This window comes from Phascolarctos cinereus, unplaced genomic scaffold (assembly GCF_003287225.1).
Source record: "Phascolarctos cinereus isolate Bilbo 61053 unplaced genomic scaffold, phaCin_HiC Scaffold_726;HRSCAF=1367, whole genome shotgun sequence".
Classification (NCBI taxonomy): domain Eukaryota; kingdom Metazoa; phylum Chordata; class Mammalia; order Diprotodontia; family Phascolarctidae; genus Phascolarctos; species Phascolarctos cinereus.
The window spans coordinates 365,518,521-365,545,436 of NW_027556098.1; the positions used below are offsets into that span (position 1 = coordinate 365,518,521).

A 26,916-nucleotide genomic window follows, 5' to 3' on the forward strand; every position below is an offset into this window, starting at 1 on the left:
TTCTATTTTGCCCTCTGGTTCTAATATATCAGGGCAGTTTTCCTTGATAATTTCTTGAAAGATGATGTCTAGGCTCTTTTTTTGATCATGGCTTTCAGATAGTCCAATAATTTTTAAATTCTCTCTCCTGGATCTATTTTCCAGGTCAGTTGTTTTTCCAATGAGATATTTCACATTGTTTTCTAATTTTTCATTCTTTTGGATTTGTTTTACAGTGTCTTGATTTCTCATAAAGTCACTGTCTTCCAATTGCTCTATTCTAATTTTTAAGGAAGTATTTTCTTCAGTAATCTTTTGGACTTCCTTTTCCATTTGGCCAATTTTTCTTTTTAGGGCATTTTTCTCCTCATTGGCTTTTTGGACCTCTTTTGCCATTTGGATTAGGCTGTTTTTTAAGGTGTTATTTTCTTCAGTATTTTTTTGGGTCTCCTTTAGCAAGCTGTTGACTTGTTTTTCATGATTTTCTTGCATCACTCTCATTTCTCTTCCCAGTTTTTCCTCTACTTCCCTTACTTGCTTCTCAAAATCCCTTTTGAGCTCTTCCAAGGCCTGGGACTGATTCATATTTTTCTTGGAGGCTTTGGATGTAGGAGCTTTGATTTTGCTGTCTTCTTCTGGTTGTATATTTTGATCTTCTTTTTCACCAAAGTAAGATAATATAGTCTGACTCTTTTTGCACTGCTTGCTCATGATCCCAGCCAATTACTTGAGTTTTAAACTCTTTGTTAAGGTAAGAGTCTGCTTCCAATGTGGAGAGTGTACTGTCCCAAGCTTCAGGGGTTTGTGTAGCTGTTTTCAGAGACACTTGTAGGGACCTGTAAATTTTCAGTTCTTCCAAGGTGGTATGATACGGGGTGAGGTGTTTACTCCTTTCCTGGCCTGTGACCATAAGTATTCCTTTCTGTCCTGTAACTGTGAGGAGGGGTTCCTCTCCACAGTCACTACAAGCTCCACCATGCCTGCGCTCCTCCTCACCCCAGCACTGCCGCCCAGAACTGTGACCCAGATCCACACACGGGCAAAGCAAGAGATTCCTGCCTCAGCACTGGCAAAGAGATCCCTGCAGTCCCTCTCTGATCAGCCACTGGATTCCCCCTCAGTCTGTGGGCTGGAAGCTCGGGAAGCAGCTGCCCCCCCCCCCAGGGCCACGCTCTTGGGGAACGGAGTCAAAACCCTGCCTTCCTCTCTGACCACTGACAGAAACAGACTTTTCCCACTGACCTTCTAAGTTGTCTTTGGCATTCATGGATTGAGGAGTCTGGAAACCTCCACAGCTTCCTGCAATTCAGTCCTCTGAGACTTGCTCCAGGTTTGCTGCAGCCTGCCCATTCGCGCCGCGCTGTGCTGCGCTCCCAGCCCGGCAACACCTTTCTGATCAATCATCCAGGTTGTCTTGGGCTGGAAATTTGTTTCACTCTGTCTTTTTGTGGGTTCTGCTGCTTCAGAATTTGTTTAGAGACATTTTTTATAAGTATTTGGAGGGGTTTGGCGGAGAGCTCAAGCAAGTCACTGCTTTCATTCTGCCATCTTGGCTCTGCCCCCCGCCCTCTTCGGTGCTTCTTAAACTGTAGGTAGTGGGGGCGGGGGGGGGGGAGCAGCTAGGTGGTGAAGTGGATAAAGAGACAGCTATGGAGTCAGGAGGACCTGAGTTCAGATGTGACCTCAGACACATAACACTCACTAGTTGTGTGACACTGGGCAAGTCACTTAACTCCAATTGCCTCACCAAAAAAACCAAACCAAACCAAAAAAAACCCTGTGGGTCGTGACCCTGGGGGTGCTTTATAGTCCAACCTCTAGTTCCTAAGCAGGGATTCTCTTTAAAAGGCTTCTGAGAAGCAGTCAGCCAGCTCCCACTTAAAGAAGATCTCAGTGCCAGGAACTCACTACTTCCCAAGCAGTCTATTCCACCTTGGGGGTACTTACTACTGTTAAGAAGTCTTTCCTTATGTAACATACCTTAAGGTTGCCAAGGATATATGGATGCTGGGAAGGACAGAAACCCTCCCTGCGTTCCCATACTTAATCCCACCCCCCACTCCCCTGCCAGAGGGTGAGTTCTACCCCAAGACTGATGTGGGCCTTTAGTCCTATGGTAGAGAGTGAGCAAGGAGGATCGTGGGGAGCCGGACAAGTGAGGATAGAAGTTTGGGGGAAGGGGGTACATACAGCTGCCACTGGGTCAGCTCAGCATGAGAAGGGCCAATGCAGGAACTGTGATGAGCACAAATTGAGTCACCAAGGCAAGGACCAGACTATGAAGAAACCACTTGAAACAGACACAGAATTGTTGGAACTGTTCCTGTTGAGGACAGAATGGGTGATTCCTTACTTCCTCCATCCTCTTCTTCCTCCTCTTCCTCCTCCACCTTCTTCTTTTCTCTGTTGATGACCCTGTTCCCCAATCTGCATTTCCTAAGAGTTTGCTGGCTTTCTGTTTTGCTATTGTTTTAAAGCTGATTTCTCTTAAGATAAATGTGGTTAACCATTGCAATTACTGTCTATGTGTATTGCGCAAATGTGCGAAAGACACAAGCAATATAGCCAGTAAAGGGGAGAGAGAAAAGGAGAGAGACACAGAGAAACATACAGAGCAACAGAGATGGAGAGACAGAAACAGGAAGACAGAGAGATAGAGACAGAGAAAGGAAAGAGATTCTTTTGGATTGTAGGGCATTTCCTGGCATAAACCCTCAGAATGAGCCAAAAAGAGAATTATTGATTCATTTTACATAACATCTCAGAATAGTAAGAAAACTTGGATCCAGACCTTAGACAAATGGGTCAGCAGCTGTACTTGGGGGAGACGTTATGATGAGCTGGAGAGGCTATGAGAAGTGGCCCCTTAACCACTTCCCCTTCCCATTGTCTTTCCCAGGGGGTTGGAAGGGAAACCCTCCTTCCTGAGGGAATTACTAAAGAGAACATCATGCCCAAAGAGTAGGACAGAGGAATGCTTAGGAAGAAGTGGATGGGGCCCAGCAAGGGAGAGGAATTTAGCATTTCCTCCTCAGGCCAACCAATCCCTCCCCACACCATTGCTATATGTACACTGGGCCAACACCTGCCTCTCTGTGACTTCTATCCATGGCTCCTAGTTGAGTTCTCTAAAGAGGCAGAGGAGAATAGCGGAAAGAACTTTGGAGAGAGAAGGTGAGGGTTAAAAATACTGGCTCTGTCATTTAATACCTGTATGACCTTGGTCAAGTTACTTAACCTCTGTGGGCTCAGTTGTGGGCCTCAGTTTCATCATCTGTAAAATGAGAGGCTGGCCTAAATGACTTAAGTTCCTACCAACTCTATAGAGTCAGTCAGTTAACAAGCATTTATTAAGCACTTACTATGTGCCAGACCTGATGCCAAGCACTAAGGATACTAAGAAAGGCAAAAAGCAATTCCTGCCCTCAAGGAGCTCACAGTCTAATTAATGGAGGAGACAACGTGAAAACACCTATGTATAAACAAGATATACACGAGATAAATTGGAGATAATCAATAGAGGGAAGGCACTGGAATTAAGAGAGACTAGGAAAGACTTCTTGTAAAAGGTGGAATTTTATCTGAAGACAAGGAAGCCAGGAGGAAGAGACAAGGAGGGAGAACATTTCCGGGTATGTGGGGCACCCAGAGAAAATGTTCAGAGTTTGGAGATGGATTATCTTGCTTTTAATCCTATACTATAACTATCTTAGTTGAAGGGTTGTCAGGAAGAACAGGTTAGACTGTAAGAAGGCCTCTGGGACTGGTTCATTTTTGTCTTTGCATTTCCAATGCCTCACACAGTATATGTGATAAATATTTGTTGATTGACTTATTGCCTAATTTTCTGTTTGGCCCAAAAGGAGAGAACTAGAAACAGTGGGTAAAAGTTGCAGAGAAAAAGATTTGGAGTGAACATAAGGAAAAACTTCCTAACCATTATAGTTCTCCCAACATGGAAGGGATTGCCTAGAGGAGCAATGAGTTTCCCTTGGCTGGCGTCCTTGTCAGAGACAATGTCAGAAGATGCCCTAGGACTGACGGACCTCTGAGGCCTGCTTCAATTGTGATGCTGCTTCCCCTCTTCTCATTTCCAGTTCACCTGTGGGCCAACTCGGCCCTGTCTGCCTCTCAGGTTTGCTCATAACCTTCCTTGGACGATCTCCTGCAGTGATACTGAACACTTCTCATTTTTATTGGGTTAAATCAACCCATCACCATGGATTATCAGGGTGCATCCTGTGAGCTCCTTGGTGTGGGCTGGGTGGGCAGAAGGAGTGACTGTTCTGTTCTTCTCCCAGTGCCTTTGGCCCCTGGGCCAACCAGTGGTGCCCCATTCTCCTTTCCCATTAGGCTCTGCTGCCCACCCCTCCTAGTCTAGGCAAGAAGCCCAGAAGGAGCACCTGCCTCCAAAGTTTCTTTTCTCATTACCTTCAGGTGGCCATCTGTGGGATATGTCTTACTTTCACTTTACTCTCTAAGTCCAATAGTTCTGGGTGGTTTTCTTTTACAATTTCTTGAAATACGGTAGCCAGATTTTTTGTCTTCCATGGTTTTCAGGGATCCCAGTGATTATACTCTCTCTTCCCATACTATTTTCTTGGTCAGTGTTTTTAATATTGGATACCATATAGGTCTTCTAGGTAGAGCCCTAGACTTGCATTCAAGAAGACCTGAGTTTAAATACAGCTGTAGACACTAACAGTGTAACACCCACCCCCCCCCCCCCCCCCCCCCCCCCCCGCAAGTCACTTAATTTCTCTTATCTTCAGTTTCTTCATCTGTAAAATTAGGATAATAATAGAACTTACCTCAAAGTATTGTTAGGAGAATCAAATAAGATAATATTTGTGAAGTGATTTGCAAAACTTAAAATACTTTAGAAATGCTAGGTATTATTAATATTATACAGTTCTAATATGTTCTGTTGCATCATTTCATTCTTGAGTTCTGTTTGCTCCATTCTTTTTTCGTTATTATTCACCACTAGGGTAAAATCCTGGGACTGGTTGAAGAAGCCCAGGAACTGATCTCTCCTGCCCAGGGACTCTAAGATGAAGACCATATTCCCTATTCCTGACCCCTTCCACAAGTGGAGCTATAGATGGGACTATGAAAGGGGGATAGGAGTGCCTTGGCATTGACTCTAATCCAGAATTTCCAGTGGTCTGTTGTTTGGTCTTTTTTGTCTATATAGGGGATTACATCAGTGGCCTTTTTCTTAGTTCATCTCATACTGGATTCTCTTTTTAATTTGGTACGGTCTTCCATTGTTCCTGAGGGATTCTAGAGGGAGCTAGGTTTGGCTGGAGCTTTTCTTCCAAGTCACCATCTTGATCTGGCCAGCTGACTACTAAGAGAGCTCTTCTCTGGGGTCTTTTTTTTAATTTTTGGCCTCAGTTCCTATTCCTAGATTGCCCAGACCCTCTTCTTTGGTATTCAGCCCTTCACTGCCTATCCTGGATCTTCATTTCCGCTGCCTGACATCTTTGGATTCTGGACGTCTTGTCTGGCTAGACCTATAATACCTGATGACTTTCTTCCTTGACTAATATTTTTGGGCTTGACCCTTTCCTTGTTGGCCTAAAGATAATTCACAGATGCCAATAACTAGAAGATTAAATAGGACATGATAATTTCATGAAAGTTGTGAAAAGCATTCAATAAATGTCCGTGGGAAGTAGAAAGCACTTTAAGCGGGGAATGCAAAAATGTAGTACCTACTGAATACTTATCAAACACTAACTGTGTGATGCTGTGCAAATCATTTAACCACTGCCTGCCTCAGTTTCCTCAACTGCAAAATGAGGATAATAATAGCACCTACTTCCCAGGATTGTTATGATAATCAAATGACATAATATTTGTAAAGTGCTTAGCATGGTGCCTGGTGTAAAGTAGGTGCGTAATAAATGCTTGTTCTCTTCCTCTCCCTTCCTATAAAGACATGGCCTGGAGGCTAGAATTATAAAGCAGAACTTCACTATCCTTCACAAATGAATAGGCATTGAATTCCTATATTACAGATAAAACCTTCAAAACATCTCAGAGAATTCAACCAATAAATTGTATAGGAACACCATCAAAGATAGAAATACAGTTCCCAGCCTCCTGAACAAAACTTTGATGGACAAAAATGTTTTAATGATCTTTTTCTTTTAAATTTTATTAATTTATTTTGATTTACCAACAATCACTTCCATATGCTTTTGAGTTGAAAATTTTTCTTCCCCTTTTAAATGATCTTTAATAGATGCCACTATGCCAAATACTCAATCTCCAAACTACATGAAACGAAAAGCTTTCAAAATATAGAGACCCAGTCAAGGGGATCTAATTTCTATGGGCACAGGAGGGGCACATCAACCTTGTCATCCTGGCTGCTACTAAAGATTTTGTCCATGATGCGTTCAATGAGCCTGCAGAAAGACGATAACCTTCTATCTCTATACTTTAAATGACAAAAAGCATTCATTTTATCCACACCTGCACACATTAGACAAATAAGAATAATTAGCAGGATCAGCAATTTGTTCCAGGACCATTTCCATTTGAACTCCATCAAAAAAGATGAGAATGACATTTATAAGGATGATGGTACTGATGATGATGGTGACGATTATAATAACTGACCCTTAAATAGCCTTTAGGACCTGCAAGGCCCTTTACCTACATCATCTGAGTTGATCCTTAGAATGAGGACTCTCTCTCATTATCTCCATTTTACAGATAAGAAAACTGAAGTTCAGACAGATTAAATGACCTGCTTAGGATCACACAGCTAGTGTCCGAGGTGTGATTCCAAGCCAGCTCTTCCTGACTCTAAGCCCGATGCTCAGGGAAGCAGAAAAATTGATGTTCAAACCCAGGCCCTCTGGCTCCAGATCTGCAGCTATTCCCAGAATACCCTACTGACCACACATTTTGAAATCACTGTCATAGAAAACAAGAAAGTGAAGTAGGGTAGGATGGAGGGCAGTGAGAACAGAGGAACCCAGCTACAAGTCAGATAGTTTACAACTCCACTTGAAGATAATGACTTGAGAATGAAGCACAAGGGAGTGGGGACTCAATTTATATTCAGGAGTCTGGGATTGGGGTCTGACCACATCAAAGGATGAGGTAAAATACCAGGACCTTGGTTCAATGTGCAGCTCCGCTGCTTCCCATCTGTGTTCTTGGACAAAACCCTTCCCTCTCTCTGGGTCTCAGTTTCTTCATCTGTAAAATGAAGGGGGGAGGGGTCAGTTCACTGACTTCTCAGGGTCCTTCTTCCCTTAACTGTCACTGGTTCTAGGACACTCTGATTCTTACCTCTCACGTTCTCTCTTTCCACCACACTCAGCTAGCACAGTTCGTCAAACGAGTCCACCATCACATCCCATCTTTGGGGCTGTATGCCCATGGTGCTTAGGATGTAGTGCCTGCCCCATCTCCTGGGGAGCCACGCGGAGGCCACAGAGGTGACTTCTCTCTCTGGTCTGAATGTAAGGGAGTCCCTCCCTGCCACCCCCTTCCCACCCCACCCCCCCAAGTGACCAATCAGCAAGCTGAGCAAGGTCAAGATTAGACCTTGGCTGGGAAGGCGAATGAGGTGCCCTCTGCTACGGGAAATGGATGACTGAGTCAGGAGAAACTGCTCCTCTGAGTCAGGACAGAGGGTGGGGCCAAGAACCAACCTAGGAAGACTGCCCATTTGTCAAGAGTCAACATTGACATCGGTGCAAAGGCATGGGACTATGTAATCTTACTACAGTAATCACAGAATATTGGAGTTAGAAGTGGCTTTCAAAGTAATAATAACAACAATAAGCAGGAAGGCAGGCTGGAAGGGGAGCACTAGAATCAGGAAGACCTGGGTTCAAATCTTGCGATCTTGCGTCTGACAACATACTGGTTGTGGGGTCAAGTCTGATTATAGATCACTTAACCTCTTACTACCCTTTATTTAGGTCCAAAATGAGGATTCTTGTCATTGACCTGCTAGAGAAAGGGTAGACATGCTTCATTCTAACATAGTATGGGTGTGTGTGTGTGTGTGTGTGTGTGTGTGTGTGTGTGTGTGTGTGTGTGTGTAGGCTGCACATCAGGCCACACTAGAGCCTTGTGGGAGGGGTCTACACCTTGGTAGATGGTAGAAGTGGAGGAAAGGTCTGTTGATCTTAGAGAACAAATCTCAGCCACGGTCCCAGATAGAGAATTATCCCTGACCTCCTGGGCAGACATCCAACCCCAGTGGAATGGGTCCAACCCCTGTTCACTTCCTGTGCCTGAGATGTCAGAGTACAGGCTGTGGAGGGGACCTGGCCCTGGCCTGGAAGTCAAGAGACAGGGAAAGGGGTGGGGTGGGGAGAGTCTGGCTTTTACTCCTCATCTGCTATGTGACCCTGCACAGGCAAATCTGTGCTTCTCCATGGCCCAGCTTCCCCATCATCAAATGGGAAGAATGACCTACCTTGAATGGATGAAGGAAAGAATGAATGAATAATACTTTTAAAATTCATTCATTTATTTATTCACTTTCTCTACCATCAAATGAAGATGATAACCTTGTGGCCAAATGAATGAAAGAATAGATGAATGAATGAATGCTTTTTCATTCATTTATTCAATTTCTTCATTATCAAATGAGGATAATAATCCTCACCCTGAATTAATAAATAACTTATTTTTCATTCATTCATTCATTCATTCATTCATTCATTCATTCATTCATTCATTCATCCATTCACAGCCACCACCAGGCCCATACTTAAAACCTTTCCAGCTGAGGTTTGTGGTCTACTGGTCAAGCCTTTGAGAACCCAGGGTCGCCTCCATACCATGATGAGATATTAGACGAGGAGTTTAGAAAGGGTTGAAGGACTACAACTCCCACTCCCTCCTCAACTACCTTGCAAAGACCCCCATGATATGAAGGAATTCTACCATTAGAGATTCATTTCTTTAGGTTAAAATATATATATATAAAGATCCCACGGGATGGGAAAGCATAGAGAGCTATGATCTTCATTGGTGAAGGGAAGACCCATGAGTTCACAAAATATTATTAATGGGAGCATGGCTTTAGAACAAAACAGTGTTAATAACTATTGTTCCTATTTCTAGAGTGTTTCCCAGTTTACAAAATCCTTTCCTCACAACACCCCTGTTAAGGCATTTGATTTAACCCAAATGCCACCTCTTCTATAAAACCTACTCTGATCAATCAGTCAATCAGATTTAGAGGTAAAAGGGAAGAGAAGGGAGGGAGAAAGGAAGGAAGGGAAAGGAAGAGAAGGAGGGAGGAAAGGAGAGGAGATGGAGGAGAAGGAGGAAGGAAGGGAGAGAGGGGAGGAGAGAGGAAGGAAGGAAGCATTTATTAAGTGCCTATGTGCTGGACACTGTGCTAAGTGCTTTACAAATATTATCCCATTTGATCCTCATGACAACCTTGGGAGGTAAGTGCTGTTATGATGCCCATTTTACAGTGAAGTAAACTGAGGCAGACAGATGGTTTTTGTTGTTGTTTGGTTTGTTTTTTTTTTTGTACTGCATAGTGAATGTGAGGAACAGTGAGGTCAGCTGGGCTGGAGCACATCTAATAATGCCATGCTCTACCTATTTGTAATGAATTATCCCCTAAGCGAGGCCTGGAAGAAAGTAACACCACAGACCAGTTTAGAAGTTAAACAACATCTGGTGTTGGGCTAACAGTTTTAATTTTATTTATGTGTTTCATTAATTTATACTTACACAATACACAGAACACTAGACTTGGAGTCAGAAAGACCTGAATTTAAATCTAGCTTCAGACACTTCCTTAGCTGTGTGACCCTACACAAGTCACTTCTGCTCTTCCAGCATCAGTATCCTCATCTGTAAAATGGGGAGAACAATATCTCCTACGTCCTAGAATTGTTCTGAGGATTAAACAAGATCACATCTGTAAAGTTCTCTGCAAACCTTAAAGTGCAACATAAATGCTAGCTATTTCTGAACATAGTCTCTTTTTCCTTGTAAATACAACACACTCTCATGATATGGAGTATTAGTGAGAGGAAGGAAAGGAGAAGGGAAACAGGGACCGTTTGCCAGACTCCTGAGTATCCAGTGGGAGCCAAGAGTAATTAGGGATGGGGGTCAGCAGATCTCTGAGCTCAAGAGTCACAAAGACTCAGAGACAAAGAATTCAGGAAGCCTCAGATTAGATCAAGTTCAAGGCAAGTTTAGAAAGCAATGGAAGGTAAGAGCCTTGGGGCCATGGGCCGAGGTCCAGAGAGGAGCCAGGGCCCTGGAAGCTGCCTGGTCACTCAGGCTTGAGGTGCAGCACTGCTTTCTCACACTGTCCACTCCCTGTCTTATTCATAACCACAGATATCCCAATTATAAAAACAACTGATTTGAGAAGGCCAGGGCATGTAGCAGGAAGAACCCAGTAAGCAACGTAAACATTTACACCAGCCGTGCAAGCCAGGAGACCTGGGGTCTAGCCCTGGCTCTGTCACTCATAGGCTATGGGACATCAAGTCTCTTCCTCTCAGTTTCCCCATGTGACTTTAAATAATCCCTCAGGGCTCTTTGGGGCAGCTAGGTGGCGCCATAGAGCACGGAGCACCAGACCTGGAGACAGGAAGACTGAAGTTCAAATCTGGCCTCAGACACTTACTAGCTGTGTGACCCTGAGTAAATCACATCACCCTGTTTGCCTCAATTTCCTCATCCACAAAATGAGCTAGAGAAAGAAACCACAAACCACTCCAGTGTCTTTGTCAAGAAAACCCTAAATGGGGTCACAAGAATCAGAAACAACTGAATAACAACAATAGGAATCTTTAAAATTACCACATACAATATTGTCTTCCCTGTCTCTGCCCTGGCTGTCTCCCAAGCCTGGAATGTCCTCTCTCCTTCTCTTTGCCTTTTGGAATCCTCTGCCACCTCCTAGGTGAGCCTTCTCCCGATCCCCTCTGGTGTCAGTGCTATCCTCAACCCATCCTAAATCACAGTTATCCCTTCTACATCATGACCTTTCCCATCCCAGTTTCAATATATTATGGATCAGCACAAGAAATTAAATGGGAATTTTGGGGGAGTTTTGTGGAAGCTACAGATGACATGTGAAAGAAAGCAGACAACAGAGAAAAAGTTCAGAAACTCAGAAATACATGAAATATATTTATAGTATATAATATCAACCCAAATTTTACAAGAAGGTACTGTAAACACCCCATAAAGAAAAAGAAAAGATACAGATCTTTTCTTTATGAAGGGAAGGCCAAAAATTCTTCCAGCTCTCTGGAGACACCACCTCCCTAACCCACATGATGAGGAAGGCATCACTGTACTTTGCAGTTGCTTATTTTAGTGGTCACTTTTCCCTCAATGCGTTGTTTCTGCCCAGGAGAATGTAAGCTCGTTGATGGTGGGGCTTTTGGCTTTGGCTTCATTTCTCCAGGGGGCAGTGCTACTTAGCAGATAGCAAGCTGGCCTGCAAGCTAGGAAGAGCCACATTCAAGTTCTGCCTTTGACACAGAATGGCTGGGTGACCCTGGGCAAGTCACTTACCTTCTCCAAGCTCTGGACAACTCTCCAAGACTGCAAATTGCCGAGAAGATGGTGACCTGCATTGGCAGAGGGAGTTTCTCACTTGGGAGTTTTCTCTACCAATAAAAGTCGTGACTCCCTTTGTAGATACAGTGAGGGCACAATGTCTGGCACTCACTTAAGAAATGACTGTTGAGGTTACCTGGGTGGCGCAGTGGAAAGAGCACCGGCCCCGAAGTCAGGAAGACCCGAGTTCAAATCTGGCCTCAGACCAAACACTTGACTCTTACTAGCTGTGTGACCCTGGGCAAGTCACTTAACCCCAACTGCCAACAAAACAAAAAGAAGAAGAAAAAGAAATGGCCATTGAAGAGAACTGAACTGAATTTGATCCTGAGGTTCCTGCCCTCATGTTGTTACTGTGATACATAGGGGTGTTTGCTGTTGTCTGTATTGCTCTGGGGAAGGTTGTAGGTCATATTCAACAAGTATACAGTGGTGCCTTCTATGTACATAGCATTGTGCTAGGCACTCTGGGTTCCTGCTACTCCAAACTCCTTCTCTAACCCTCTCCTCTCCTCCCTTGTCACTGTAATACATTGGGTGTTTGCTGTTGTTCCAATTGTGCGGGGCTAGGTTGTAGGTCATATTCAACCAACAGGTATACAGTGGTTCCTACTATGTGCACTGCATCATGCTAGTGCCTCTGTGCTCCTGCTGCTCAGACTCCCTTCCTAACCCTCTCCTCCTTAATTAGAGAAGGAAAGCAACGCTGGACAGCTCCAGTTAGAGCTAGCTTCCAGCTGGGGGCTGCCTCTATCGGTGGCACTGTAAAGCAAAAGGTGAGGTAGAAGTGAGAAGGTGCCACCTCTGGCTCTAGAAAAGATGTCCAGGTCAGCCTCCCCGCCTCAAGTCTCTTCCCACTCCAGTCCATCCTCCACTCAGCTGTCAGGCTGACCATGTCATGCCCTTATTCAATCAACTCCAGTGACTCTCTGTCACCTCTAGGAACACATAGGGAACCCTTTGTTTTGGCATTTAAAGCTCAGTATAACCGAGGTCCCCTCAATCTTCCCAGTCTTCTTATACCTTACACATCCTCCTTGTAACCCATGCTCTTCCATCTAGGGACACCAGCCTCTTTGCTATTCTTCAGGCAAGATACTCTACCTCTGGGCACCAGGTCATTTCCACTGGCCATCCCCCAAGCCTGGAACTCTCTCCCTTATCTTCACCTCCTGCTCTCCCCAGTTTCTTCCAAATACCAGGTAAAATACTACCTTTTACAGGGAACATTCCCTCATCCCCCTTAATGCTAGCCCCTTTCCTCTGTCAATTATCCCCAATTTGTCCTATCTATAGTTTGTTTGTATGTAGCTGTTTGTACATTGTCTCCCCCATCAGACTAGGAGCTCCTTGAGGGAAGGGACTGATTTTTTTTATTTTTTTATTTTTCCTTTCTTTGTGTCTCTAGACCTTAATGTGTTTCCTGGCACATAGTAGGAGCTAAATAAATTCTTATTGAGTGGGTTCAAATCTTACCTTTTAACATCTGCTACCTGTATGACCCAAGGTAAGTCACTTCACCTTCCAAGCCTAAGTTTCATCATCTGCAAAATGATCTGTTGAACTAGCTGGCCTCCAAGATTCCTTCTAGTTCTAAGTCGATGATCAAATCATGCCTAGGGAAGGGTGTCCAATGGTGGGCATCAGGCAGCTGTAACACCTTTGTCAAGATGGGCTCATGGTGAGAGGCAGAGCCAAGATGGTGGAGAAAAGGTAGGGACTCACCTGAGCTCTCCCAAATTCTTCTCCACATAACTTTAGATGATGGCTCAAAGCAAATTCTGGAGCACCAGAATCCACAAAAGGATGAGGTGAAACAATTTTCCAGCCCAAGACAACTTAAAAGGTCATCAGGAAAGGTCTATTGTACCAGGGTAATAGTGGAGCACAGTTCAGCACAGGCCAGGCTGAGCCCCAGCAAACCACCAGCAGGGCTCAGGGGTGATTGAATCAGTGGACCTCTCAGCCCACAGATGGTAAGAGGGTCAGACAACTAGTCAGGAGATTACAGGGGTCCTTTTGCTGGCACGGGGGGAAGTGCTCTATTGCTTTGCTCATACTGGGATCTGGGTTGCAGGCCTGGATGGCAATACCAGGGCAAGGAGGATCACTAGCACACTAGAGGTTGTAGCTGCAGTGCAGCAGGGACCCTCATCACAGTTCCAGGGCAGAAAAGAGTGCTTGTGGTCACTCACACACCAGAGCACAGGCCAGGAGAGCAGTGACCACATCTGTACTTAGATCATACAGCCTTGGAAGAACTGAAAACTTACAGACTCCCCGGAACTAGCTAGAACATAGCTGCACAAATAACCTGAAGCTTGGGACAGTACCTCTTCTACCCTGGGAGCAGAGCCCAACTTTAATATAAAATTAAAAGTCGAGAAATAGGCTGGAAAAATGAACAAATAGCAACAACAACAACAAAAAATAATCTGACCATAGAAAGTTACTATGGTGACAAGGAAGATCAAAACACAAACTCAGAAGAAGACAACAAAGGCAAAGCTGCTATATCCAAAGCTTCAAAGAAAACATAAGTGAATTGGTTTCAGGCCCAAAAAGAATTCCTGAAAGCGCTCAAAAAGGATTTTAAAAATTGAGTAAGAAAAGTAGAGGAAAAAAAGGGAAAAGATCAGTGATGGTTCCCTGTCCCTGTGTCCAGGAAAACCCCCTATAGTGTTCCCTACAGAGTAATTGTTCCTTCAAGGCTTATCACTCATCAGCTAGTTCACAAAGATAAGGTGAACATCTGACTAAATCATTCCTGCAGATGCTGGAGCAGCTGCCTTATGATCCATAAGGCAGTCTGCACTTTGTGTCAGGTGGTGAGGTGAGTTCACCATCACTGGAAGTATGAACAGGGGCTAAATGATTACTTTGCCTTCAGTTCCTGGCATCTAATCTCTGCCTACAATATGGAGACCATTTCTGATTGGGCTTGATAAAATCCTCCCATGCCCCAAGTCGTGATGAACAAGGAACAGAGACACAGGATCCCAGGAGAACAAGTCTAAGGTTAGAGAGGCTCTCAGAGACCATATAGTCCAACTTTCTCATTTTACAGATAAGTTAGGTGACTTACCCAAAGTCACATGGGTAGTAAGCATCAGAGGTGAGATTTGAATGCAGATCCAGTGAATTTTCTAACAACTTGCTTAGCCTCTCATCTTTTAGTGGGGGGTAGGGAGTGCATGTGTGCATGTGGGGGAGGGGGGGAAGAACAACAAGTGGATGGCATTTCCTCCACATCTGAGGCTCTGAACAACATCAAGGTGAGGTGGCTGCCTCAGGACAGCGTCCTGCAGGGGGTTCAGATATTGTCTCTGTCCTGGGTGGGGAGTTAGTACACCTGTGTTCAAATCCTGGACCAGCCCATTAGGAGCTGTGCGGCAATCTAGGGCATGTCCCTTCCCTCCTGCTCGCACCACTATACCATGGAGGGAGGTGAGCTTTTAGGGCCCTTCTACCTGATCCCAGAGTCACTCATGATCCTGCCCCTATGCAGAAGGGCCCTGCCTGACTTCCTGACCATAGCCAGGTGGCTCTGGAGTTCTGAGCTCCAGTTTCCTCCCCTGTGAAATGGAATAATAAGGCTTGTACTACCTAACTGGGTTGTGGTGAGGTATATGTAAAGTAAATTTGTATAGAAATTCTCATCATTACTCATAGGAGCACAGAACTGGAGCTGAATGGGAGCTTGGAGGACATGTAGACCAACACCTTCATTTTCACAAAAGAGGAAACTGAGGTCTAGAGATTGGAAGTGACTTGTTAAAGGGCAGTCAATCAATGCACATTTATTCAATTATTCTATGTTAAGTGTGGGGAATAGAAAGAAAGGCCCAAACAGGGTCCCAGCCCTCAAGGAAGCTGGCCATCCCATGGGGGGACAATATGCAAACAACAAGGTATCTAGCAGGAGAAATGGGAGGTAATCTTAGTGAGAAGGTGCTAGCAGTGGGGGAAGGTAGGGCTGGGAGACACTCAGTGAAGGTGGGATTTGAGCTGGGTCTCAAAGGAAGTCAGGAAAGCTAGGAAAGAGAAGGGAGTCATGGAAAGGAAGCGGGGGAGAGCATTCTAGGCATGGAGGAGAGTGTTCTAGGCATGGGGGAGAGTGTTCTAGGCATGGGGGAGAGTGTTCTAGGCATGGGGGAGAGCCAGAGAAAAGGCCTAGAGTCCAAAGATGGAGTGTTGCATAAGAGTTGCTGGATCCTAGACTATGCAGAACAGGGGGAGATGGAAGAAGACTGGAAAGGTAGGAAGGGGCCAATCTGTGTATGGCTTTAAAAGGCCACAAAGCTAGCAAGTGTCAGATGGCAGGGCTAAACGCAGATCCTCTGGCCCCAAAGCCAGTGGTCTTTCCAGGGGGTGCTGCTGGAGGCAGAGCCCCCAAGCCTAGCTCTCCGAAGCCATCCCTTTCCCCTTCCCTCAGGCCATGGTCCTTAAGGAGCTAGGGAATGCCCTCCATGCAGGGTGCCTGGCAGAAGGTGGAAAGCGTGGGGCCGAGCGGGAGCACGGACAGGAGGTGCTCGCTCACCGTGCCAGGGCCCAGCTGCAGCCTCTCCTAAACACAGACTGTTACGCAGGCCTGGAGCCCTTGGAGGAGCAGGGTAGGGCAGGGCAGCTTAGAAGACAATGGGGAGACCTTGGTCCCCACACCCTTACAGCACGGGTCACCATGGCAACAATAACCACAGTGCAGGGATCCCTAGAGTCGTAAGACTCTCAAAGTGCCTTTCTAACTCCAGCCCAGTGAGGCAGCTAGTGCAGGGATTATTATCTCATTTTACAGAAGAAACTGAGGCACAGAGTGGGCAAATGAGTTTTCCAAGGTCACAGCAAGTGAGGGACAGAGCTGGCTAGGACTGGAAACCAGTTCTGCTGACTCCAAATCGAGTGCCAATACCAGGCTGCCTCTGCAATCAGCCCAATTAAAAAAAAAAGGTGATGGAGCTCATTTATATTGGAGTCCTAATGGGATTTCATTCAGTACTTGATCTGCAACTCACCAGTCTCAGAAGCACTGAGGAACTGTGACTTGTCCAGGGTCACAGTGCCAGAGGCAGGATTTGAACCCAGGCCTTCCTGACTCCACACTGGCTCACTCTATCTGAGAAGTCACAGTATGTTAGAACTGGCAGGGGCCTTTAAACTCATTCTGCCCAACTCCCTCCATTTGCAAGGGCAGAGACTGAGGCTCAGAGAGAAGGAATTTCCCCAAGGGCAGAGCCAGGACTGGAACCCAGGTGTCCTGACTCCCAGCCCAGGGCTCCTTCCAGTGCATTGCAGTTAGTTCTCCAGCTGCCTAAAGGCATTGGCTGGGCTGGGCTGGGCTGGCCAGTCTGTGCTGGCAAGAGAGGCAGTGGCTCTGTCCAAACAGAGCACATGAGAACAGGGTCAGGGCAGGAGCACGGCTGGATCTCTCCCTGCTCATGTCTGGGAACTGTTCTACCCAAAGATGCTGGATAAATATTTGGTTAAGCCGTGGAGGGGAAATGTACCCAGCCCTGTGCTGACATGGGCTGTGATCTGCTCCTGGACACAATGCTGGAGGGTGGCTTTGTATGAATGGGCGTGTATTTCATATTCTGGACGGCTCTCCTGTGCGGGTATCCACATGGAAGCTTTGCCTTCCCCCTTTCCCTATTCATCTTCCCTCCATTTCTGCCCTCTCTTCTCCTTGCTCCTCTCTTCCCTCTTCTCTTCTCCTTTTCTAGTCTCACTTTGCCATGCCTACACTTCTCTTTTCTCCTTTTCTTCTATCTCCTCCATACCTCTTCTTTCTCACTTTTCCACTTCTCTTCTCCTTTTTCTACTCCATTTCTTCTCTCCTCTCCTCTCTTTGCTACTCCTTCTATTCTCTTATAGCTTTCCCAATACTCTAATTCTCCCCTCCTCTCTTCATTTCTTTCTTCTCCTCTCCTCTCCTCTCCTCTCCTCTCCTCTCCTCTCCTCTCCTCTCCTCTCCTCTCCTCTCCTCTTCTCTCTCTCTCTCTCTCTCTCTCTCTCTCTCTCTCTCTCTCTCTCTCTCTCTCTCTCTTTCTCTCTTCCTCTTTCTCTCTTCTCATCTCCTTCTCCTCTTCCTCCTCTTCTCCCTCCCCTCCCCTCTTCTCCTCTCCTTTCCTCTTCCCTTGGTAAAAAAGGGAGGTAAGGAAGAAGCAAAGAAGGAGATAAGATGCAATCATGAAGTAACTCCTGGTAGGAGGTTAACTCTGCCAGGACTGAGGCTGGAACTCACTCTCCCTCTTGCTGGGACATGCCCAGCTGCCAGAGCTCTATCCTGAAGGACCAAAGGAGTTAGGCAAAAATCTCTGTCTCCTCCATACAGAGAGACTGAAGATGAATTGCCTCGAGGGCCCAAGAGCTCCAGAGAACATAAGTCCCTGGGAGGCTGAGCCCCAAAGAGATGAGTCAGATTGGGTTACCAGGAAGACTAATGCTCATCACTCTTCCGAGCACCCCATATTTTCAGGAGGAGAGGGTGTTAGAAGAGGAAGAGCTCTGGAACTAAGAGCCCTCCATTCAAATCAGAACTGCTATTTGCTTCCTCTGTGATTTTAGACAAATCCCTTAACCTTCTGAGATGCAGTTTCTTCCTCTGTAAAATGGGAATGATGCTATCTATCACAGTGCTTAGCTCACACAAAAAATCAGCATGGTTTCATCAAGAAAAAAACCACATGGGACTAGCCTCATTTCTTTTTTGTCAGGATTCCTAAATGAAGAGAAAAGGGGAATGCTGTGCATGTAGTTTCCTTAAATTTTGGCAAAGCCTATGGTAAAGTATCTGATGGAGAAGAGACGTGTGGGAATCACTTTGCAAACCTGGAAGTGCTACACAAATGAAGGGGACTGTTCTCCCCACCAATGGGGCCACCACTGACATTTTCACCCACTGCTCCCATTCCCACAATGCCCAAGGTGCTACGATGGTAAGAACATGGAACCTGAAGTCCAGGGGGCTTGGCTTCGGGTCCCAGTTCTGTAGCCTGTGTGACCCTGGCCCAGTCCCTTCACTTGCCTGGATTTCAGTCTCTTCATCTGTAAAACACAGGGGCTGACTAGCGGGCCTCCCAAGACCCTTCTAGCCGTCACTCTATGATGCTATGATCTTCTTGGGCACCTACTATGCAGATAGAAGCATCTTCAGGGCTAGGAATGGGCTGGCCTCATTTCCCACAAAGAGATGGGGAACAGAAAGGGATGGTGATAAGGACCCGTGGTTTGGAAAGTCACTTCAGAGCATGGATTTTTAGAACTACAGAGCACCTTGAGGTGCTGCAGGCTACAGTGGGTTGAATGCTACATGAAGAGTAAGGAAAAGTCACGGTTCAAATAACATCCTTCACACTTACTAGACCATGGTTAAGTGGGTTACCTCTGCCTTCGTTTCCCCAATTGTAAAATGAGGATAATAACAGCACCTACCTACAGTTAACATCACTAAATTACAGCATCAGAGGTTCACAACAATCTCTTCAACGGAAGAGACTTCAAAAGTCTATTCCTACCAGTCCTTGACCAAGAATTCCTTCTATAATTTCCAACAAGTGGTCACTTATCCTTTGTTAAAAACCAGAAATCCACTGCCCCCAGAGGCTCACCATACCTCTTTCTGGAGTTTTCCCTAACAATCTTCCTCTCTGAAAATTCCACCCGCTGTTCTTAATTCTCCACCCTGGGGTCAAGCAGGACAAATATAATCCTTTTTTCAGATGCCAGCCCTTCAAATAATCAAACAAATAACACAGCCCCTTTAAAGTCTTCTCTTTTCAAGGCTAAAAATCCCCTTCAACTGATCCTTGCTGGGCATGGTCTCTCGTCCCTTCACCATGCTCATTACCTTCCTCATGATGCTTTATAGCTATCCAGTCACTCCTAAATTATGGCACCCAGCACTGAAGTAAAGGCCCAAAGGTCACAAAGGTCTGACCACGCTCACTTTCTTGCTTAAAAAAATTTTCCGTGGCTCCCTATTGCCCTTAGGATCAAATGTACATACACCTTCGGCTAGCCTCCATGGCCTACCTTTCCAGCACGATTTTGCAGTACTCCTCTACCTGGGTTCTGTGTTCTTTCCCAGATGCTATTTATTGGTGGTCTTCTCCCTCCCTCCCTCCAAACGATTCCAAGTTTGACCAAGTACTGGTAGTAAGGGATGGAAGCAGAGGGTGCCTGGGGATTTGCACATTATACTCTGAAGCACTTGGAGGGTGTGTTCTCCACACACAAAGAATACACCATTGTGGGAAAACAGCTTCAGAAATGAGATACCTCGGCAGAGGAGAGATGGACTAGATCAGTGGTGTCAAACTCAAATAGTATAGAGCCCTACAGGCTACATATTGACTAAGGAAACCACAAATAACATTATCTGTGTTGTATTGTATATTTATTTATTTTGTTAAATATTTCTCAATTACTTTTTTATCTAGAGCAGGGCTAGGTGGCAAAATGGATAGAGCACTGGTCCTAGAGTCAGAAAGATCTGAGTTCAAATGTGGCCTCAGACATTTACTAGCTGTGTGACCCTGGGCAAGTCACTTAATTCTGTTTGTCTCAGTTTCCTCATCTATAAAATAAATGAGCTGCAGAAGGAAATGGCAAACCACTCCAGTATCTTTGCCTAGAAAACCCCAAATGGGGTCAGGAAGAGTCAGACATGACTGAACAAAAACAAATGTTGTATTGTACATTTATTTATTTTAAAGTATTTAACGATACTTCCCAATTACATTTTAATCAAGTTCAGGCCACATTTGTTGAGGTTTGCCAGCCGGCTCTGAGTTTGACACCTCTGGACAAGATGATATCTAAGGGAGTTGTATGGCCTTAACCCACTTATTTATATTCTAAGTCACAGTTTTCTTCCCAAAAAATGAAGGACTGGATTAGATGACCAGAAGTCCCCCCTAGCTCTACAGCCAATAATCCTTTATGGACAGGAACCTGGATCCCAGGTGGGAAGCAGCTCACCTTTCTGAAGGCCTTGTCCCACCCACCATTCCCTCACCCCACAGGTAAGCTAGCACCAGGCAGGTATATACTAGCCCCAGCTTGGTGCATCTGTACACACCATCTCTTCGAGGAGCGGCTGTCAACTCTGGAGCTAAGCAAAGACTTATTTGGATGATGAAAATGCCAAAAGGTCCAGCAGAGCCTCCAAGATTCAAAATTATTAGAATGAATAAGGAGGCTGAGTAGATAGAGGCTCAGGAATCTGGAAGAGCCGAGTTCAAGACTACCTGAAACAAACACTAGCTGGGGAACATTGGGTGATTCACTCACCCTCTCACCATCAGTTTTGAACTCAGTGGCCAATGTATGATCTGACCACACACAGCCACTCTCCCACAAAGAATTTAAAGAATTTTCATGCCCACCCGTGATGTGGCTCTGAGGCTAATTCCAAAGCTTGCAGGCATGGAGCTGGGAGGAAGGGTGTGACAGTGAGTAGGATGCAAGGGATATGAGTGCCCTGCTTGGGAGAAAGGAGACCTGGGTTCTGCCATTGATACCGACAAGCACTAACGTTTATATGGGTTATAAGGTTTGAAGCCCATAACAACCTTGGAAAGTAAGTCAGTGGGTATTATTAACTACGCTTGGGGGGTGGGAAGGAGGGAACCCTACCAGTGATTTCATCAGAGTAGGGAACTTCTAGCAAGAAGAGTCCCTTTATTATATAATAATATATAATATTAACTATATAATATATATTGCTTACATATAATATATATTAACTATATAATAATAACTAATTAAGTAGCACTTATTATGGGCCAGGCACTGTGCTAAATGCTTTACAATTATGATCTAATTGGATCCTCACCACAACCCTAGGAGATAGGTGCTGTTATGATTTTTCCCATTGTACAGATGGTGAAACTGAGGCAGGCAGCAATTAAATGACTTAACCATAGTCACACTCAGTGTGAGGGGTGGCATTTGAACCCAGGTCTTCTTGACTCCACATCTAGCACTCAACCCACTGTAACCTTTAACCTCTTTGCTCTGTAGTTCCAAAAAGCCATGCTCTGAAGTGACTGTGCAAGCTGAGAGGCCTTGATCCCCTATCCCTTTCTGTTCCCTGTTTGCAGGAATGAGCCAGCCCATTCATAGCTCTGAGGGTGCTTCCTTCTGCACAGTAGGTGTGCAGATGGTAAGCCTGGGGATGACAGGAAGTGTTCTTTGCCTGGTACACTCCAGCTATTTTTAAGGGATCATGTAAACAAACTGGGCTATGTCAATAAAAGGAATGAGGTCATCTTTTGAAAAGCCAAAAGACCTTTTAAAAAAAATTTTTTTTTTACAACCATGAAACATCTCAAAGTATCAGCACTTTAAAATTTTAATGGAAGCCTGCTCTGTCTGAGAAGCCTCCAGAGCTAACCCTGCCTTCCCTGACCTAGGACCCTGTCCTAGAATGAGAGCAGGATAGCAACTGGTCTCAGAGCAGTTTCTATTTGAACTTCACTGAACAGAATGGTAATGGGGGTCCATAACAGCAATAGCTGTAAGATTTGCAAATATTATCTCATTTAATCCTCACAACAGCTATAGGAGGTAGATGCTGCTATAGTCTCCATTTTACAGATGAGAAAACTGAAGCAAACAGAGGGTCAGTCAAGTCAATAAGAATTTATTAAGTGATTACTATGCAAGTTAAGTGACTTGCCTAGGGTCATACAGCGAAGTGTCTGAGGCCACATTTGAACTCAGGTCTTCCTGACTCTGAGTTCAGCATTGTATCTGTTGTGCCACCTAGCTAATGTAGGTTATATAATAATACTAATATTAGTAACACTAACTACAGCAACAACTTTGGTCTGGGAATCAGATCTCCAGGGTTTACCTCTTGGTTCTGGAAATATTCCCTGATTCCCTGGCCAAGCCATCTCCTCTGGGGATTCTAAACCTGTACAGATTTCAGGAGGTCTGTGACTTTTGAAAACAATACCATCGTATTTCAGTATAGCTGGTTGCCTATATAAACTTACATAATTTATTTTGTTGTGTGTAAAAACCTTATTCTGAGGAGTCTGGAGGCTTCACCAGAGGGCCACAGGGCTCTGAGATACCAAAAAGGAATCTCTGATTTACTCCCTCCCTTACTCCTACTGCTAATAATTAGTTTCTATTCTCTTTGCCTCTTAGGAACTGTGCTGAAGCCACCAGTGGCCTCCTGGCCACATATTGTAATACTCTCCTGATTCTTCACCTCAACGGCTCTGCTCTATCTGAACTCCTGACACCTTAGGCCTTCCCCTCTCTTACATAGGCTTCTGGGCTTCCTCTGCCTCTCCCCCCATCACCCCAGACTCTCTTTGCTTCCTCCTCTTTACCTGTGAGTATCCTCAGACATTCAGTCTTTTTCACCTTCTTCTATATTCCTTCCCTCAAGCTACTGATCCAGGCTCAAATTCATTTCCACTCACCAATCATACTTTGAATGCTTTCTATGGGTAAGGCCTTGTGCTGGTGCACAGAAAAAAAAAGTCTCTGCCCTCAAGGAGACCACAATCTAATGGGCACAGAGGGAAAGCACCAGGTGTACAAATAAGCATGATCCAAGGGCTGGTGTCAAAGGAACAAAGGAGCATTATGGACCAAGTGCTCCCAGCAAATCTGAGGTGATGGGGAAAGAGATTCTTTTTTTTTCAGCAGGAAGCCCTCAGAGGCCATCTTGGCCAGTCTCCTTCTTTTATAAATAAGGAAAATGAGGTACAGTGAATTTGCCCAAGGTCACGCAGGGAGTAAGTGTCAGCAGTAGGATTTGAACCCAGGTCCTCTGACTCCATGGTCACTGCTGTTTCCACCATACCACAATGTGTCCCAAATCAAAAAAAAGAGCTGATATGAGATCTGAAGGACTTCAAAAGGTGGAAATGAGAAGGAATGTTCCAAACATGGATGGGAGGGTGCAGGATAAGATTTGGGAAGATCTAATAGCCTAGTTTGGCTGGAAATGCAGGGAAAGAGAGTCATGTGAAATAAGGCTCAAAAAGTAGGAAGGCTCCAGATTTGGAGAGCCTTTAACATCAAGGTAAGGAATGTGTATTCAATTCCGTAAGCAATAAGGAGTCACTAAAGGTGTTCAAGTACAGTCAGGCCTGTGCTTTAGATCATTGCTGTGCCCGGGAAGAAAAGATGGGAAGGGAACAGGACTATAGGCACAGGCACAAGTTATGAAGACATTACAGTTGTCCAGGGAAAAGGTGACCAAGGCATGTTGTGGTCCCGTGAGTGGAGAGAAAGGGAGGGATGCAAATGATACCACAGCAACTGGATGCTCGGGGCAAGGGAGAAGGAATTGTCAATAATGACTTCACGGTTTTGAGTCTGGGTGACTGCACAGATGCGGTTGTCTTAGATGGAAATAGTATTTCACTCACAGGGCTGATTTCCAGATCTTTATAGAATTATTGAATCTCAGAGGTAGGAAGGATCTAAGAAGGCCTCTCATCCAATCTTCCATCCAGTGTAGAATCCATCCTACTAAATCCCTGATTGGGGGGGGGTATCTGCAGTGAGATGTCACAGAGGTTAGAGAGCTTGGCCTAGAGTCAGGAAGGGCTGAGTTCAAATCTGACCTCAGATATTTACTGTGTGACCCAGGGCAAGTCACTTAACTGCTGTCTGCCTCAGCTTCCTCAACTGTAAAATGGTGAACATTAATAACACCTACTTCCCAGGGTTGTTGTCAGGATCAAATGAAATAGTATTTGGAAAGCACTGAGTACGATGCCTGGCACATAGTAGTGAGTGTGTAATAAATGCGTGTTTCTTTTCTCCTTTTCCACACTTCCAGCGCAGGAATCAGAGATGCATTTATTAAGTATTTACTATGTTACAGACACTGTGTTAAGAGCAAGGGACACTAAGAGATGCAAAAAGAGTGCCTGCCCTCAGGGAGCTTACCTTCTAAAGGAGGAGACAAGACACACATAAACTGGACAGGAATACATGAGAGATGCATACAAAGCAGATACAAAGTAACCTTAGATGGAAAGGCGGTAGCTTTTTAAAAATGCTTTTATTAATTAAGTTATTTAGCCAGAGATTCCAGAAGGTGGAAGTGAGGAGGAAAACTGGGGACAGCTAGTGCACAGGTATGGAGATAGGACGCGTTTTGACTTTATGGTCCACAAAGACAACCGGATCTTTTTCACACAAACCATCCTTGTTTTCCAGCCATGCCTCTCCCATCAGCACCTGCAAAGCTGATTGTCTGAATATCAGCAGTGCAAGACTATGTCCATCCTTGCTAAATGTCCTCTTCCATGGTGTCTCCCCCATTAAAACCTGAGCTCCTTGAGGGCAGGAATGGCAGGTGTTGCCTTCCTGGCGTTCTGCCCCAGAGACTGGCACATAGTAAGTACTTAATGACTGATTTTGTTTTGTCCCATCATTCCGGCTTTCCAAGATTTTTTTGCATCCCCATTGTCATTCCCTTTCTACCAACTCCAGCCTCTCAATCCACTCTATAGTCCTGACTTTTTGGTTGTCCACAGCAGAGGGGTCAAACACCCACTTGTGGCTCACAACATTCTCTAGTGTGGCCTGAACCAGATTAAAAGGCAACTGGGAAATACTTAACAAAAAAAATAAAAGCACAATATAAAAATAGATAATATTACATTTTAGAACTAAGTCAATACGTGGCCCACAGGGATCCTGATGTATGGTTTAGTGGTCCCCATTTCTATTGGAGTTGGACACCGCTGGTCTATAGAACATTCCCTGTGGGTGCCGAGCTGCTATCTGAAATTTAACTCATCACCTTCATCCTGTCTCCCCTTGCTTCTCCATAAATTCCTTGAATTGGTCTATTTCTTTTGTCTTTAAAGACATCCAGAACTGTGACACCATGCAGCATGCTGCAGCAATATGGGGGCCAAAAAGACAGAAGCCCTGTCCATCCCAGAATCCTCTGTGTCCAGCCCCCAAGGGCTCTGCTTTCAAGATGACTCCTGCTGAGAGTCATTCTAGCCTGCTTGGTGGTAGGGGTGGCAGGGCAGGGTGTGTGGAGGGAGGCTGTGGAGAGGGGGATGCTCGTGCTCCTGTTCAGGAAATTATCCTTAATTATGCTTGCAGCTGCAGGGCTTGGTAATTTGGACCCAGAGAATAACATCCAGAGATGCTGGATTTGCAAAGCAGCTAGGGAGGGTTGGACCAAGAGTCAGAAAATATGGGTTCTAGGACCATCCTTACCACTTATTAGTTGTGTGTCCTTGGACAGGTAACTCCCCTTCCCCAGGCCTCAGTCTCTTCCTCTATAAAGTGAAGGAGTTGGAATAGTCTCCAAGGGCCTTTCCAGTTCAGTTCTAAATTCTGAATCTATATGAACTTTAGTTTAATAACAGATTTGGGTAGGTCACATGAATGGGCACTGCCTGTCCAAACTCAGACTGCCTCCATCCATCCATTCATTCATCGGCATTTATTTATTCAGTCTTTTTTCAGTCATTTCTGATTCTGTGTGACCTCATTTGGGATTTTCTTGGCAAACATACTGGAGTGGTTTGCCATTTCCTTCTCCAGCTCATTCTACAGATGAGAAAACTGAGGCAAACAGGATGAAATGATTTGTCCAGGGTCGCACAACTAATAAGTGTCTGAGGCTAGATTTGAACTCAGGTCTTTGTGACTCCAGGTCCAGCACTCTATCCCACCTAGCTGGCCCCAGGCATTTATTAAGTACCTACTAAGTGTCAGACACTTTGTTATGAGTCAAAAGCAAAAATGATACTGTCTCTGCCTTCAAGGAGTTTACATTCTTTTGGAGGTAAACAACATGTACACATGAAAAAGGCAAATATAAACTTTACGCAAAGTAGCTAGAAAGTAACTTTCTAGGTCAGAGGTAGGGCATAGGGCTGGGCTTCCTGTAAGAAGAGGTAGCTGAGCTGAGCTCTGAAGGGACCTAGGAATGGTAACCAGCAGAGGAGAAGGCTGGTGTGCATTCCAGGAAGCAGGACCAGCCTATACACAGGCCCAGAGATGAGACAGAATGTCACATAGAGAGAAACACAAGGAGGCCAATTCGACTGTAGGGGCAGAGACTGCTTTATTTTTTTCTCTTTGTATCTCTGGTTCCTAGCAAGGTGCTTGGGACCAAGCAATCACACATAAGCACACAGAGTGGGTGGCTCAATAAATCATTATTTATTAACTAAATTAATTAAATACTATTTAAATATTTTATAAAAGTCATTTTAAAATTAATTAAACTAAACAATTTACTAAGTGCCCACTCAGTTGTTAATATACACTAACAATTGCCAATATACAATGTCAATAAACATGGCCTGGCACAAACACCATTTTACAGATTGTAAC

The 26,916-nt window shown here is 44.9% G+C and overlaps 1 protein-coding gene across 10 annotated transcripts in view; it reads right to left on the reverse strand.

The window, feature by feature from the left end:
• The window catches only part of HIVEP3 (HIVEP zinc finger 3), a 678,266-nt gene that overhangs the window by 104,779 nt on the left and 546,571 nt on the right, over positions 1 to 26,916 (reverse strand). For 6 of the 10 annotated variants that reach the window (XM_020983443.2, XM_020983438.2, XM_078145503.1 and 3 more), the window contains one exon: positions 7,117 to 7,200. The exons of the other annotated variants lie outside the window; for them this stretch is intronic. The gene's annotated coding sequence lies outside the window, so the exon portion shown is untranslated. The remainder of the gene's footprint in view (positions 1 to 7,116; positions 7,201 to 26,916) is intronic. 10 annotated transcript variants of the gene reach the window in all.